We start from the raw sequence: 6,331 nt of genomic DNA on the forward strand, positions 1-6,331 counted from the left end.
AGCTTGGGAGGTTTGCTGAAACTGAAGAGTATTTGTAGCAAGTGCATTGATTAAATCCTCAGTAGAGGGTTTGGCACTTGGTGGTGGAGCAGCTTGCGGTGCTTGTGATGGTCTAGGTACAAAATTATTTTGAGACGCTGTTGCAAAGTGAAACCAGGTGGTCTCGAAGATGTAGACTGTGGAGCAACTTGTTGTTGATTCCCATAACGAAGATTTGGATGATCACACCAGCCATGATTATAAGTTTGTGAAAAAGGTTCATAGTACATCTGACGTAATTGACCAGGAAAATTTCCTACAGCATTAACACCCTCAGTTTCTCCCTCAAATAGAGTAGGGCAAGTATCAGTAGAATGCCCCACAACTTGACAGATTCCACATGGCCTCACCTATTGGCCTAAAGCTAGTTGTTGTACCACTGCAGTTAATTCAGCCAATTGTTGACCCAGCTGATTAGCATTGGAGGTGCTCACTTCATTAGCTGATTTGGGTGGTGGAATAGGATCTTGGAGAATGCCAAACTATTGTGAGTTAGCAGCCACATTAGAAATCAAGCTCCTGGCTGTAGCAGGAGTCTTATCAACTAGTGCACCCCCACTGGCTGCATCAATCATACTCCTATCCAGTGATTGTAATCCTTCATAAAAGTACTGAATGAGGAGTTATTCACTTATCTGATGATGAGGGAAACTAGCACACAACCGCTTAAATCTCTCCCAATATTCATACAAAGACTCTCCTGTATATTGCCTTATACCACATATCTCTTTCCTGATGCTTCCAACTTTAGATGCTGGAAAATATCATTCCAGGAACATAGTCTTCATACCATTCCAGGTTTTAACAGTACCAGGAGGAAGATAGTACAACCATTCTTTAGTTGCATCCTTTAGGGAGAAATGAAAAGCTCTCAGCTTAATTTGTTCTTCAGTCACTGCAGCAGGTTTCATACTAGAACAGACAATATGAAACTCCTTCAAATGTTTATTTGGATCCTCACCAGGCTGCCCATGGAAAGAGGCAATAAGTGGACGAGGCCCGACTTCAGCTCAAAGTTTACATCCAACGGTGGATACTGGATGCAAAGTGGTTGTTGGTAAAGATTTGGCGATGCCAACTCTTTCAATGTGCTTTGATGGACCATTGTTCTATAGGATCAAACTGAATCGTCAGAATCAGATTCGTTGTCAGACGGTAATGGCACTTTAATAGGATTGACTTGTGGAGCAAGACATTGAAAGAGTGGATTATCGGTGATCGTCCTTGAAGAACGAGAAGCTCACGATGACTCAATATATTGTTTAAGCCTAAATAACCTTTCTTGGGTATTGTCTTCACCAGACATATACACCTGACAATTCCACAGTAAAAACTAATTAGTCACAAATAAATAAATTTGAATAATAAAGAGAATAACAATAGTCACCAGCAATGGCGTCAAAAATTTGATGGCTGCCGTATACCACAACAAATTTAACAATTATTTTTTCTTTCAATACTTCCAATTATCTTAGTATAATAGCAAGCACAGGTCGAACCCATGAGGACTATCATTCACTTTATAATTCAATAATTAACAAAAAAACTTAAAAGGGGATTTAGATTTCAAACTCAAAATTAAATAACATGAACTAGAAAGCAATTAAAGATTGATATTACAATATTAAGAAATAGTTAAAAGTTAATCTCCACCCTCAACAATAATTCCCAATCACCAATAATAAATATCATTCCAATTTCTCAATTAAACTATTAACCTTGCAGATAACGCTGAAATAGACTATTATCCCAGTCTCCCTATTACAAGTAATTAAGGCGAAGCACTCAATAATTAACTCTTTTAGCTAAGAAATAAATCTATGAAGCATACTGTTGACGGTGTTCTTTGCCAACAGGTAATTAAGAAAAGAAAGAGGAAGGGATTAGTGCTTATGTTGAACCGAAATAGATGAATGATCTTGGAAATGAAATGGTGACACAAAATACGTTTTTTAGGTGGTTCAAAGGTTAAAATCCTTCTACTCCACCAGTCAATATTATTGTTATATGCTTGGTATTATTTTACAAGGTATTTCTTACAATATAGAATCCAACCCTTTGTAACTCCCAGGGTCTCCATATTTATAAGATTAGGCACCTGGGAGTTGGTAAGAAGGTCATCCCATGACCTTCTTACCTATCATGTCAACTCTGTGACATTCATGATTAATTCCTAAACCTGACACATAAGTGTGGTCAAATCAATAGGTAAGGGGATAATGGGCCGCACGGCCCAACCCAGTCGTGGGTGTTTGAATACGCACGTTCATGCTGCGTGTCCGAGAAGTCAGGGAAATATCAGACACGTGATGTCTGATATATGCACGTTTACCTTGCGTGGTTGACTTTATAAAGGGTCACAGCCTCCAACCCTAGCTCGTACCACGAGCTAGATGCTTCCCTCGACCTGTGGCCTTCAGAATCTAGGCTCATTCCTTAAACTATCTTGGCGAACCCTTGGGTTACCTCGAGCTAAGGAGGTAAGACCTTACGATGGCAGCTCCGGTTTTGGGGATGTCCACGTGGTAGTCATGATTAGGCCGCATCTCAGCTCGCTAACAGCCCGTGGGAAAATCAGGGCGTACATCTGCCCCACAAGCCTCTGCTCGTGGTACACGACGTCGTGTAGGGCCACAGTAGGGGCTTTTAGGCTTCCCCATGAACTCTTCATATTCCACATTCTACGCAGGCATCGAATACGTGGAACATCGTGGTTGGTGACGGTACATCTTCTGAGAACCGCATTTAATGGCTTAGCCTATACTCAGCCGTCGTTTCGGCTTTCGAGTGGAGGGCCTTGGATCCCACATCAGGGTAATCCAACGGTCCTCTTCACGTGGCCCTTCACATATATAAAAAGGGGCGGCCACCTTACGCATGGGCCATCCGTTCATTTGAAATTTTTCAGAAATCTTCTTCTTCTTCTCTCTTCATTATCTTCAAAAGAGAAACCCTCTTCTTTCCGACCGCCATTCCTAGCGCCCAAGAAGTTCAGGCGTAAGGGCTCCTTCAAAGCTTTGGAACCAACTACTCCGACGAAGCCCCAACCCAGGCGATCCCTTCATCCTCTTCTCAACCAAAACATTCTGTAAGTCTCCTGACTGTGCATGTTTTGAAATTATTTTTCACTGTAGCTTAGGTAAATATTTACTGTAGCCGCATGCAAGGGTTTGTTGGTTTTTTGTGGGCATGAAGGGTAAGAGACTTTTACGTTAGGGTATTGTATGTAGTAGAAAATCGTTTAGGAGCATGGTTTTTAGGGTACGTTTTCTGGGGAAAATTTCTGGGTAGGATTTTTGGGATGCTTGTTCAAAATATCCAGTATTTTGGGTGCAAAACCGGGTAGCTTAGGGGACACGCTTCACAAGCGGTTTTGCCTTCCTTGCCTACTGAAACTTTCCCTCCAAGGAAAATTCTATCCTGACCCTCCTGACACACGAATTCTGAGTAATCGGGGATCTATTGGGAGCACAGGTGCGTGTTCATAGAACCGCGTGGTCTCACTCTCCACGGGCTGGGCTTACCTCACCTCGTGCAAAGAACACTCCTCTTGATTATTCCTTATGCTTAGGTCGCCTTTTCTGAAATCTTTTCTTTTGTTCGCCAGGCGACCAGATGGAATCCAAAAAGAATGCTCCAAAGAGGACCGCTGGCAGCTCAGCCTCCCAACAAGACAAAGGAAAGGAGGTGATGGCTGAATCCCCGATTCCCAACTTCAGGCCAGCAGTGGAACGGGAGTTCGAGGTGGCCCCCGATGCGTTCTTTGAGGCGGAGAGGATCGTCTCAAAGATTACTGACTAGGCGAGGGTCAACAAAATATTCCTCTCCCATAAAATCGAGCTGGGGAGAGAATCCGTGATTACTCGACCTCCAGCAGAAGGCGAGCGGAGCTGCGCGCCGCTTGATGAGGCGTTCTCAGCCTGGAGCGACGAACATTTCAAGGCGGGGGCCTTCCTCCCGTTGGACCAGTACTTCGCCGATTTCCTCAACTTCGTGAGGTTGGCCCCATTCCAGCTCCCCCCCAACTCTTACTGTTTGTTGGCGGGGTTAAGATATTCTTTCTTGAAACAGGAGTGGGAGGTCCCCACTCCTGCGGACATTCCTTATTTCTTTTGCCTCAAGGCCAGTCCGGAGCAGCGGAGGCGAGGTGACGGGTTTTATTACTTAACCCGGTTCCCCAACACGGTGGCGGTCATCGAGCTGCCCAGCCACCCCAACGACTTCAAAGATCAATTCTTTATGTCGACGGGGTTCTGAAACTGCGAGATGCACTACTTCAATCGTCCTCGTAAGTTCCTTTCAACCTTAGCTCGTAAGTTAAGTATTGGTTAGCTTCCCCTACATCCATTTCTGACTTAGGATAATTCTGCAGCTATCTTCGCGAGGACAGAGAAGTCTATGATCCTCGGAAGCCAGTACGAGACACTGGCAGGCTTGCCCCCCAGTGAAAAGGACTATCGTCAGTTCGTGACAGACGAGACGATGGTGGCCTGTAAGCTAATCTCCCCAGGTCAGACTCTGAACCTGAGGAGGCCCCGGGCGCTTCCCCCAGCTCACGAGATGAGGCCTATCATCGTGGAGGAGGTCGCGGGGGATGAAGATGAGGAGGACGAAGTGCCCCTCATGAGGAGGAAGCGGGAGTTGGAGGTCGCCCAAAGAACGGACAAGGAGAGGATCCGGTCCAGAGCAGCCGCGGGTCCTTCTGGCCAAGGTAACCCCTATATGTATAGGAGCTTAGATAGGGCCACTGCCGACCACTGGTTAGCTAGGTATAACCCCAAACTGATCGTCCAACGCCATCGGAGTGACCCAGACTTAGATGAAACCCTGCTTCACTGCGTCGACCAGCTCGTGCTGGACTACGAAAGTAGCCGCCCTAGGGGGACCATAGCTGTAGACAACACCCTAGCTTTTAGGTCGGTCCTATTAGAGGAGTATGGGACTAACCTTCGGTCATGGCCATCACTCCAGGAGGGCACCGTAGCTCCGAGTCTTAGGCAATACGTAGAAGAGTCTAGTCCTGAGCCAGCTCGGATCCAGAACCTGCACCAGCTCGAGAAGTAACTGACTTAGACCCTCCCGCAGGAGCTCCGGGGCCGATGGTTGTAACCATAGATTCTTCTACTAGCTCGGGGGGTAGGATTCCCTTTAGTATATATATATACTTGAATTCCTCTTTTTCCCCCTTTGTTTTTGTTTTTGCATGACTGCTAACTTGTATACTAACCATATCTTTGTTTTTACAGAAGAGGTGTCTCAGCCCGGAGGAAAGAGTCTACGAGCTGCATTCGCCGGGGGGAACTCCTCAGCCGGGGCCTCTGGGCCCAAAATGAAGAAGCTCCGGACGTCTAAGAAAGCCGCCGGGACCCCCACCAAGTCTCTTGCAAAGGAGAAAGAGCAGCCCCCAGCCGCCCAGGTCGTGGAAACTGTTCCTCCAGCTGCATGGGGGAGAAGCATGCCCCACCCCCTCCGCGAGCTCCAGCCTTCGTCCAGGACACAGGGGCGGAGCCCGGGGCTTCGGCAATTGCACCTTCCGAGGTGCGCATCCCGGTTGACCCCCAGGACCTGGAGAAGATTCCAGAGGCCTTCCGGGGGACGGTGTATGAGACGGCAAACTATGCCGTCAGCCACATCTACAAATTCAACGAGAAGGAGCTCAGGGCCATCGAAACAAGGAGCCCGGTGGGTGTGCTGGAATCTTCATTGGGCATGGCCCTAATGGTAAGCTGACTTTACCTTTTTATGATTTTTGATTATCATGCCTTGCCCTGTTTTTCCTTTCTCCCTTCTCTTTTTTTTTTCTAAGGCAATTGCCTCTTTGTTTTCACAGAGCACCGTTGCCCTTCATCGGAGCATAGCCAGGACCAAGGCCCAGCTCAAGGACATGAGGAGCGAGCACCAGGTGGTTGTGGCCACTCACCATACTTCCTTGTAGACGACTAAGGATGCCCTGGAGGCTGCGCAGGCCGAGCTGGAAGAAGCCCGTCCCAAGCTATAAGAGCTCGAGACTACCAAAGCCGCCCTCGCCGCTGCGCGAGCAGACCTAGACACGGTGAAGGCCGAGGCCAAGGCGGCCCTGGAGGCCGAGCAGGCACTTCAGGCACCGCCATGGAGGACATGTTCTACCATTGTTGGGCCTATAACCCGGACGCCGACTTCTCCTTCTTGGCCGTGGACATCTGAGAGCCCTTGCTGGAGGGGTTTAAAGCTCACTTCAAGAAAGAAGCACCTTCCGAGGCCGGGGAAGCCTCCGGCGCAGCTGAGCAGGGCGAGACGGTGACCTCCAAGGGGC

The 6,331-nt window shown here is 47.6% G+C and overlaps 1 non-coding gene across 1 annotated transcript; it reads left to right on the forward strand.

Annotated features, from left to right (window-relative positions):
* The first annotated feature begins 672 nt into the window (after positions 1–672).
* Positions 673–779, forward strand: LOC133781262 (small nucleolar RNA R71). The gene has a single exon (XR_009870047.1). It is a non-coding gene; the product is annotated as a small nucleolar RNA R71 (small nucleolar RNA).
* The last annotated feature ends 5,552 nt before the right edge of the window (positions 780–6,331 follow it).

Source organism: Humulus lupulus, chromosome 5, assembly GCF_963169125.1.
Source record: "Humulus lupulus chromosome 5, drHumLupu1.1, whole genome shotgun sequence".
In the NCBI taxonomy this organism is placed as follows: Eukaryota; Viridiplantae; Streptophyta; class Magnoliopsida; order Rosales; family Cannabaceae; genus Humulus; species Humulus lupulus.